Source organism: Lolium rigidum, chromosome 6 (assembly GCF_022539505.1).
Source record: "Lolium rigidum isolate FL_2022 chromosome 6, APGP_CSIRO_Lrig_0.1, whole genome shotgun sequence".
NCBI lineage: Eukaryota > Viridiplantae > Streptophyta > Magnoliopsida > Poales > Poaceae > Lolium > Lolium rigidum.
In genome coordinates, this window is record NC_061513.1 from 68,371,000 (window position 1) to 68,381,547 (window position 10,548).

The 10,548-nt window shown below is 39.8% G+C and overlaps 2 long non-coding RNA genes across 3 annotated transcripts; one reads left to right on the forward strand and one right to left on the reverse strand.

Moving 5' to 3' along the window:
- The first annotated feature begins 6,598 nt into the window (after positions 1-6,598).
- On the forward strand, positions 6,599-8,931 carry LOC124658916. Its single transcript, XR_006989384.1, has 3 exons — positions 6,599-6,664; positions 7,849-7,878; positions 8,547-8,931. It is a non-coding gene; the product is annotated as an uncharacterized LOC124658916 (long non-coding RNA).
- Positions 8,932-9,151: 220 nt separating this feature from the next.
- LOC124659540 lies at positions 9,152-10,326 on the reverse strand. Of its 2 annotated transcripts, XR_006989615.1 has the most exons (4): positions 10,187-10,326; positions 10,026-10,108; positions 9,577-9,714; positions 9,152-9,362 (listed from the first exon to the last, which is right to left on the reverse strand). It is a non-coding gene; the product is annotated as an uncharacterized LOC124659540 (long non-coding RNA). The 2 variants fall into 2 exon arrangements; XR_006989614.1 differs by having other exon boundaries at positions 10,026-10,326.
- Positions 10,327-10,548: the final 222 nt, after the last annotated feature.

A 10,548-nucleotide genomic window follows, 5' to 3' on the forward strand; every position in this document is an offset into this window, starting at 1 on the left:
GGTCCGCTTGATTGACCTTCGTTTGAAGACCTATCTTAGAGTTCAACATCATGTTGCTAGCTAGTGGGTTATCTAAAGTCACATGGTCATGTGTAGTGGCTGCGTATATATCTATTATCTCGGTTCCAAAATGTATGTCTTTTTAGAACCTTTCTAAAAAAATCTTGCATTTTGGAAAGAAGGTAGTATCATTTTGTCAATTGTTCAATCACTTCTTTTTTAAACTTTTATGTCCCTATCTCCACCGCGTAATACAAATACAATCAGTCAACCCAGTTTAGCAATCATATACTGAGTCTAAATTGATCTGCTAGTATTGTACGTGGAACACTCAACCCACTTGGTTTTGAGTTCCTAAGGACAATTTGTCAGATAAACGGAATTTTGAACTAAAAAGTCACAATTCTATGTTTGTTTTGAGTTAACCTCGTGGGCAAGTCTACCGTTCCGCTTTCGTACTTTGGACATGGCCTTCCATGACCGCACCTTGCTTTGCTAAGCATTGAAGGCAGGCATTATGTTGTACTAGTTGAATGCCCGTGCTTCGCCACGGCTTAAAAATTTATTTAATTGGTAAAATTCATATCTATGGTACTAAAAGACATAATTCTAAAACACAATATTTATACTACGTTGAAAATCAATTATTATTGTGCTTAATGCATTGCTTTATGTGGCGGCTCATCGAAAATGAAAACGCAGGCATGTTATAGCCCGACGATGAAAATGAAGATGCCCAATAGTTTATATGACCTGCTGTAACACGACAGTTCATATAAAAGAGGAAAACGGCAGTTCATTTAACTACTAAAAATAGCCCAACAGTTTATATAAGATATGAAAACATAGGCTTCTTATAGCCCGACAAGAGCGTCAATATGGAGGAGGGCTCCATGGAGCCTGTTTTTCAAAAAAAATATTGAAATCAATATTTTAAAGTTGTAAAAAATTCTGAAAATAAATCTTAGATATACATAATGATGATTTCTACATGTGTGCAAATACCAATGCGGATTATTAAGTATTCAGGGCGGCGTAAAAAATGATAAATTTCCTATGTAATGAACAGTGTAAAATTCAAAAACTCCTAGATCTGCATGTATTTTGTCATTTTTGTGTAGAATGAAATACAAACTATTTCGCCTTACGATTTGGCAAAACTATAGAATACATCATTATAAACATCCAGAATTTCTCTTTGGATTTTTTTTGAAACTTAAAAAGTCAATTTCAATAAAAATAAAAAGGGTTCCATGGATCCCGTCCTCTCTATGCATTTTTCACATAGTTCGTATGTTGCTACGATGAAAATGAAATCGCGGGTCTAGTTAAATGCCCATGTCACTACGGTCCATCAAGTGACATTTTTTCCACACATCTAAATATTATATAAATGATTGATAGCCACATAGTATTGTAGAAACATTGAGATTCAACTGTCCAACAAGTGTACTTTGATAAAAGATATAAGTGGACGCCATAGGCAAAAGTATTGATCTCTTATTAACTAAGATCTACTCGCTGCATGCGCGCATTTGATATTTTAATAATATTAGTTGAATGCTCGCGCATTGCTATAAAGAAAATAGATCCCTTCATCCAGGCTCACGGCTGCATAAAAACCATCTAAACTTGAGTAGATAATATATATGTCAATTAATTGACACAAAGTACTACAGAAATTGGAATACTGCCAAAATATATTCAGGTACAGTGAACTTGACAATATCATTTAATGGACCCGATATATAGGTGGACTTGAACTGATCACATGATACCCAATTTACATCGCTTCAGTGTAGTTAAACTATGAAAACTCGGGTAGTGAGATTTAACACATTTAACTGATATACAATGAACTACAAATTCTAACAACCCATCTGGTTTGAGAATAGATTTAAACCTACGTGAAGGCCTGTACCATTCATTTAAAATCAACTTAAAACTGAAACACTGAGTAGTTGCTCATACACTAAGATTTGATAAACTACAACATATGATGAAATAATACATCTTTGTGAACATGTCCAAGAAGAGAAATTTTATGTCACTTCAGAGCCATCCCTTAATCAAAAAATCGAACAAAAAGGGTGCTCAATTCTGAAAGAGATTTACATCGCAGATTTTCCTTGGAACTTCCCAAGACGCTTTAGGAGCAACGCCTAGTACATCACCTTGCTCCACAATAGTCCAACGCTCACCCAACTTTCAAAAAGAATGAATCAATGGCCGGGTAATAGGTTTAACTATGAACATATCTTAATATACAGCTTGAAGCAGATTGCGCATAGTGATTCGGCGGCCAGCTTGTGGATGAATGCAGCAAACTTTTCGAGGTCCAAGATGTCGAACGCCTGCACGTTTTGAGAAATAAATCAAAGTTGTAAGTTTCTTCTACTGCCAACGATATGCAAAATAGTGCAAAATTCCTGAGACATAGGTGACGACTTCAAAGTTACAAACAATACTAACTACTAACGTAAATGACACAACATTGACAATATTACATAAGAAGGTGGAATTTCTTGGCATAAAAATAGTATTTAGAGGTATCTGTTTCTTTTAACAAGAGTACCTGGTTTGATGAGTTCAGAGTTGTTAACACTACTCCCGGTAACACATAGAACAACACACCAAAGAAACACAATGCACATGAACAGTTAATTCATCTGAATTACTTACTCAAACAAAACATATGTATGACAATACAATGAGCAAAAAACTGAAACCACCCCTTCATATTCCACTTACGGAAACAAAAGGGTGAGAGTGCGCCGAGCTACCGTTTCGCCTGCGGGAAACCCCTCGCGTGCAGGGGAACTTTCTCGCGCCCTCCCACTCGCTCGTAGAGTTTGCCATGGACGCGGCTCGTTGAGCCTGCTATGGGCAGAGCCAGCTAGGAAGACATCGAAGCACCATTCACACCCCTGGCCATAAAAGCAACTTCTTTGTGGGTAATATATGTACTCCTAATATACTAATATACTGGCTAATACTTCAACCTCATCGTACTTTCGTTAACTATCCAGACCGAACATATCACCAACATCTGGCAATGCACATGCATGCTTACCTTTCAAAATCACATAAAGGTCATAGCTTTTGATTGGTGAAATTTATCATTTCAGTACCACCAATTTCAGGTGAATACCTCTGTATGTTGCATGCAACAACATCATTAGTTTCCAGGCTGATCTTGTAAATGAATAGAAAATCTGTCATTGTTTTTTTAAAGGAGGTGGGAACCCCGTTCTCTGTGTCGAAGGGATGAATACAATCTTCTGTTCCTGAATTCTTGCAAAGAGGTGAAAACTTCCTCTAAGAGTATGTAAAAGCCTACATGTGTTATCAGAACTTCATAGGTGTAAATAAACAATCACACACTTCGTTCTTGAATTCTTGCAACAAGGGGCTTCCCGTGGGACAGGTTCTAGTCGATACTTACCAGCTAAAAATCATCTCATCTGCTAGCCCAGTCCCTAAACAGAGGGAATCAGTTACTCTGGTTGCCATTTTCTCTAGGTAATATGATCATTGGCAAGCCATTCTATAGAATCTCAGCAGTCAGCATCTGTTGTGTATAAGTTAAAAAAGACCAAAAATATGGCCGAGAGATCTTGGTATAGTAGCCATAGTCATAAAAAATATGAGTGAAAGAGAGAAAAATTAGCATAGTGTAACATGAAATTTACCTGCTTGTGGTCATTGACGAAATAACAATGTACAACAGGAACAAGCATTTCGGAGCATATCCATGTAGACAGAGAGCTGGAGAAACGAATGTGAAATTGTTAAACAACAAGAAAATTTTAATTTAGTGCACTTACACCTGTACCTCTGTTCGCTCGTCACCCGCAAGCTGGTCGCCGCCAAGCTTTTTCAGAAGTATATAAGTGGACATGAGGCTTCGAGTGCCTAATCCTTCAGCAGAGGATCTGACGGGCAGGCAAGACATCTCTCCCCACTCTCCAGTAAAACCATGAGCACACGTTTTTTTTTCACTATTTAGGATGAGGTGAAGAGCGAAGTTCTAGAAAAGAAGATGCAGAAAAATCAGATTGGAAGAAAACAAAATGAAGGTTCACTCGTGTCTCACTATTGACACCAACAGTCTTTCTCTCAACCTTCCTCCATTGTGGCCAATCAGGCAAGGTGATTCGCCTCGAGGTGTGGTCGATGAGGTGTGGCACCATCTTCTCTGCCCACCACCATCTTCTTTGGCCTCCACCATGAGCTCCCGCTGCCGTACCATTCCTCCATGAACCCCAACCCGCTAATTCCAGAAACGAAGCTGCGCAGCGGCTTCCCTTGGGAATTGACATTGAAGCGGCCAGCGGCGGGACAGTCAGTAGAGAGACTGTATGAGAAAAAAGACAGCCAGGACCGGCGAGGATGGCGCTGCTCGTCATTGGCTTTGACCTTTGATGGCCTGATGCTCTGCCGCGCGCTTCCAGTTCTCCCGATTTTATTCCACCGGCCACCGGCCCCATCGCCTCCATGAGGATTTACCTAACTTCATCTCCAGAAAAGGGAAACAATAACCCCGTGAGTTGTGGCGCTAGTACAGGGAGGAAGATAGCGCCTCTATTAAGATTGATCACGTTGATATACTCGGAGGTCGATGGGAAGAAGTGCCGACTCTGTTGGATATGCCAAGTTTGTTAGCCAATTCGTTGGTCAGCGAGGAAAGGGCGCGTATGGTTAGATCGTTTGTTGTATATGAGCTAAAACAAAGGGCGTGCAAGGTTAGAGCGTTTTTAGGATTATGGTATGCGGTTGGGATTACAACGAGGTGAGAGCGTTTTTAGGAGAGGATTGGAGGGAGTGCGGGGTGGCATGTCGTTTGTAATTTTTGGACGTGGGGGGGTATTATTGTCCATCCTGAAAATGTGACACCAGGCATTTACCAGTTTGCTCTTAATAGTAGAGATTGTGATCCAGATTCATATACTAAAGGGAGGCTAACTTCTGACGAGCGGAGCGAGGCCCGTCGCCGGAGGTTTGGGCCGAAGCGTAGTCAGAAGTTAGCCCATACGTCGTGCCCTACAGGGACGCCTGCGGGGGTTGCGGGGGGCGGCAGCCCCCCGCGGTACGGTACGGATCGTTGGCACCGGCTATATATACATCTTGTAAGCCGCCGGCTAGGGTTCATCAGATTATAAGATAACCCACGGCGTTTGTAAACACCTCCCGATATAGTGAAGTTTTGCTGGCTGACGCCCGGGTTTTTTTTTCCTTCTGTGTTGGAAGGGGTTTTCCACGTTAAATCTTGTGTCCCCTGCGTGTGTTCTTGTTTCGTTCTTCGTTATTTGCTTGTCGCTTTTATAACACATTAGAGATCTTGGCATTTGGTCGAATGTGGGTGATATTTTTGACCCATAAGGTGGAGAAGTTATGTTTTTAAATTTCCCCGCTACAAATAATACTGAGATGCTTTTCTTAAGTAACAATTATCTTAGCAAGAAGGTATTTTTATTACAGTTGTGTGCATCAATTGATGCAGAGGCTAGGGCTAGGCTCCCCATTTCGAAAAAAAAAGAAAAAATGAAGGTATTTTTATCCAATTATTGTGACTACGTAACATATGGCGTTTTGCATAAAAATAGTTTTTCCTTATATTTACTTTCTCAAACTTTACAAGGTTTGATTTTTATGACTAAAAATAAAACATAGAGTAATTTAGGAAGGAGAAAGTACTTATGGTACTGATGTGCACAATTTTGATTGCATGCTTTTTTTATATGATTGTTGGGTTGGGTGTCGAATGGATGACTAAACTGGTCAAACTTGTGGAATACCAATATCTGGCGTTGTGGAATACCAATAAATTTGTTTGAAAATAAGTTGTAGCAACAGTTTCCAGTTCTGAAACATAAGAAAACTAATAAAATTTCCGTGCCAAAATGCATGTCTCTTAGTAGCATGCAAGTTTGTTTAAGTTTACCTATACTTGCTCAAAGATGTACTCCCTCCGTTCACTAATTTAAGATCTTTTAGATATTTCATAATGAGTTAGATACATACCAACCTACATATCAAAATATGTCTAGATAATAGATACATGCAGTGACAAAATAAGCTACTCCTTTTGATCTAAAATAGGTTTCAGAATTTAGTTTAAATTTGAATTAAACTCAACACTTATTATGTATCGGAGGAAGCAAAAAAATCTTATATTGATGAACAGAAGGACTATACATAATTAAGTAGAGCTCTTTTACGGTGATTGGCACGGAACTTTAGCTCCGTCTAATTGGATATGGGTTCCGTCTAATGTAAATTTTTGTAGCCGTTAATTAAATCGGTGCCTAACTTCTACAATACTTCAACAATTCTAAATGAACGTTTTGAAGGTCAACTTGTGAAATCATAGTCAAGAAAGAAATCAAGGAAAAAAGAAGATCATCAATCGTGCTTGATCTCCCAATTGCACACGCAGCAGCCACTGCCTCTCCTCTCTCGCAGACGCCCGCCGCCGCCGCCAGACGCCGCCCCCTCTCCTCCATCACAGCCGCGGCCCCCTCTCCTCCATCGCAGCCGCCAGCCACCACGGCCAGCCCATCTCCTCCATCGCCGACGCGAGCCGCCACCGCCGCCCCCTCCCTCCGTCGCAGCCGCCAGACGCCGCCGCTGCCCCTCCCTCCGTCACAGCCGACAGCCAAGGGTAAGTGTAAAAAAAGATTGTATGTAGGTTGAATCTGATGAATTCGTGATGCATCGCAAGCCCATACATTTCAGTTCAAATAAGATCAATTCTGGTGTCAGAATTGCCTTACTATCACTACTTCAAGATTTTCTTACTATTAGGAGGACTTCTGTAACTAGAACACGTATGAACTTGGCAGTGCAAGTATCCACAATGCCCCATAGAACTGAGGACCTCTCCTGCTAGCCTAAATGTATTGAATTGCATGACATGACCTTCGTACGTGGCTGCTAAATTTAACCTAATTAGCAGTTCCGTTTTGCAGCTTAGAAATTGCTTGATAATCACTGCATGGTGCTAATGCTATTATCCATGTTAGTGTTTTTAGTTGGTAGTTTTAGCGCAGAACCGATGGAAATATGAATAAAATTTGGCAATTGAATCCAAGATCAAAAGGGGAATGCGGCTATTGTCAGGGAGGTAATTTTGCTGGAAGTTTAGTTGTTTATTGATCCTATTGTCATGGGTTGTCACCATTTATAATCAAAATTATAGGTACTGTATCAATTGGACATCATAGCTATCTTTACTTAGGTCAGGTGCATCATGATACTAGTACTAGCTAGATCTATGTAGACTAGGATTGGTTGTCATTAGTGACTTGTATTTCTATAATACTCCGTATTGCAACTTGTATTACGGAAGGAAAATTCTACCTTTTGGATCACGTTAAACCATTTCTCAGGAACATGCTTGATTTTTTCCCAGTATTTATGACCGACTGTTTGACAATCCTCCATGAACTCATCATTGCAGTGAGTAAGACTATAACTTCTTAAGATATTGGGATAGTGTTGGATATCATATAAATTCAGTGAGTATTTCGCTTGGGTTATTAGTCATGAGTTGTTTATGTAGACCATCTTTTTTTCTCAAAATACTTTTAAGATAATTGCAGGAGTAATAGATATACATGAGAGAACCGGACTACAATACTTTAGAGACCATCCTTGCTTGTTACATTACTTTTTTATCCAGTGTATTGCTCTGTTTTTATCCTACTTTTTTTACCCAGATATCCATTACTAGCAAATGTCATTCTCTCAATCTTTTTGGCTTTATCCTTGTACTGTGATAAAACTTTTAATTGTTAGTTTGTATCAATATGGTGCATGGCATTAATTATTGTTTCTGTTGTGTAGGACAACAAGCTGCGAGAACCTCTATGACAGGTGCATTTCAAGTGTGATCCTTGCTATTATGTCTCAGAGTTTTAATACTCAAAGTTTTTGGTACGCCATATAAAAGAAATTACTTGGCTGGAGCATGTTCTTGCTCACACAGATTTCAATTGTTGGATCTCAGTAGAGTAGGATTGTTGTGCAGGAGGCGCTTGGTTTGAATCGAAAGAATCAAGATTGTCACCGATTAGAGTGTGCTGAACAACCATGTATGCCATGATACAACTTCTAAATCCTCATGGATCATATTCTGTTTTACTAATGGTTAGAAAATAAGTAGATGCTTACTTAAAGGGCCATGAGTTGCATGAGTGGGTCAACAGAGAATCTTCTTAAATTGGTTTCGTTATGGTGTTGTCACTTCTCATGTTTAGGATACTTGGCATTGTTAGTGTCTGACTAATTGTGATATCTTACTAGAAACATCTAAGTAGAGAGAAGGGGATATAGCAGATGATTTGTGGCTGGGGAGATTTGGGAGTTCAGATAAAATGTTCAAGAAACATTACACTGCTAGAGTTATTATGAAATGGCTATTTCATTAAAGCATAACATGTCTCTAGCTATAGTACTATAGAGTCATGTTCCAGAAGCAATAGTTTTATCACAGTTATTCTGCTATAATCGTGTGGCTTACAATTCCTATTATTTTTTTATAGTTGCAGTGTAAAGTCTGCCGTCCAAAGGGTTTTGGGGGCCTTGGCATTGCTGATCTTGCCACCCAAGGACGTACCCTTTTCTTTGGCTCCGCTGGCTGTGGTTGGCATGGGTGGACGAGACCAAGCCTTGGCAGGGACTGGTGACTCCATCTGACCAGGAGACGGCGGCAATATTCAGAGCAGTAAACCGCCTTACGGTTGGAGATGGTATGAAGATTTCGCCAGTTTTGGTGCACAAGAGTCCCAAATTTGTATAATTGTTGTAATTTTGCGTTGATACAATAGTGAGTAGGTGATGTAGCTAACAGACTTTGGAGGCTTCAGATGTATGTAAAGCTGGTAAAGTTTTCGTGTTGATGAATTGAAAACTTTTGAAATTTTCATTTGTCGATGGTACATTGTGTGTGCAAATTCATCGAGGGAAGAACATTTAAAGTTTGCAGCTCACAAAAGTGACAGGCTCTGAATTAACAAGCACAGCGGCATTTCGAAGCAGTTAGCTTAAGCAGCCTCTATGGCAAAACCTGATACAAGAAAAATGGTTGTTGAATCTATACTGTTACAATCTGTCAATACATTTCTTTCTTCCGCTATATCTCAAATTATCATGGTACAACACAGCAACAAGGACATGGAATTTTGTAGTGTTTCAAGCCCTAGCAAAAAAATTACTACTTCTTGATCTTCTTATCGTTCCTGCCTCTCTTCCACTGCTCCCTATGCTAATCCAAGTAGTTCTTCACCAGCATAGCACTTCCTTTTGCTTCGATACGTCAGGGCTTCCTTTCTGCGCCAGGGGTTTCTTGTCGTGTGGTACTTCAGCGTCGTCAACGTAAAATAATTGGGAGCAAGTTTCAGTACATATATGTCAGATCATATCTGATGTCTTACTGAATCAAATTAAAAGTAACCCTATCAAGGAGAACGGCATGAGAGCATACAGGCTGACTAGATTGATGATGGTTTAGCATTCCAATAAAATCAGATCAATAAAATGAACAATGACTAAGGACAAGGAAGCAAAACTCACCTGTAACCATCAATGCACAGAAGTAGTTGTGAATGAGATCCAATATATATGTTCATCATCCCATTGTTCAGCACAAGCAAAGGTGAGGAATCAACACAGGAATCCAAAGGAATGTTCCAAAGTTATGAAGCCTGAGATCTACAATAAGAAAACAAGCAATTAGATAGGAGGACAGACAATACTTCTCCTTTTTATTCTTGAATTCTAGAATCTGCAGTTCCGGTATTTTATGACTAACATGTACTAAATTGTGAAATTTATATGAACACATAATGTACACCGCCTTTCTTTTCTTGGAGCTCCATAAGTTTTTTTACTGAAGTGCTGCTTAAGTGACAGGGTATCATGTTCGTACCCTTTCATCTCAGACTTCGAAGTATTTGGGAAAAGTTGTTGTAAGGTTCTTGTCAAGCATAATCAGAATACAAGAGTAAGAAGATAATTCATACCTCCTTTTTCTCTGGTTGTTTGTTTAATTCATTCAACTCTTTGCCCAAGCTATCATGCAGCATCGTGTGTTCCCATTTTTTGGCTACTTCGTCATCGATATCTTCAGGTTCAGTCATGCTTTAAAATGTAACCAAATAACTACAAGATGCCAAGAGATTACCTCCTACCGAGTCAGTCATCGGGACATCAAATGGCCCCGTACTCAACCTTCGTTTGAATCTTCACCTTTGATATAGCAACTTCTAGTTTTAGGCTTCTCTGAATTTATATGATATCCAACACTTCCCCAATCTCTTAGGAAGTTATAGTCTTGCTCACTGTAATGGTGGGAGGATTGTCAAACAGCCGGTCACGAATACTGGGGAAAAGATCAAGCATATTCCTGAGAAATGGTTTAACATGGTCCAAAAGGTAGAATAGTGCAAAATCGGCTTTCCCCAAAATTGCAGAATCACACGCGCTGCCCACATCAAATCGGAGAGATGGGGAGGGAGGGGGGCTTACAGGGCCAGAGCGGCAGAG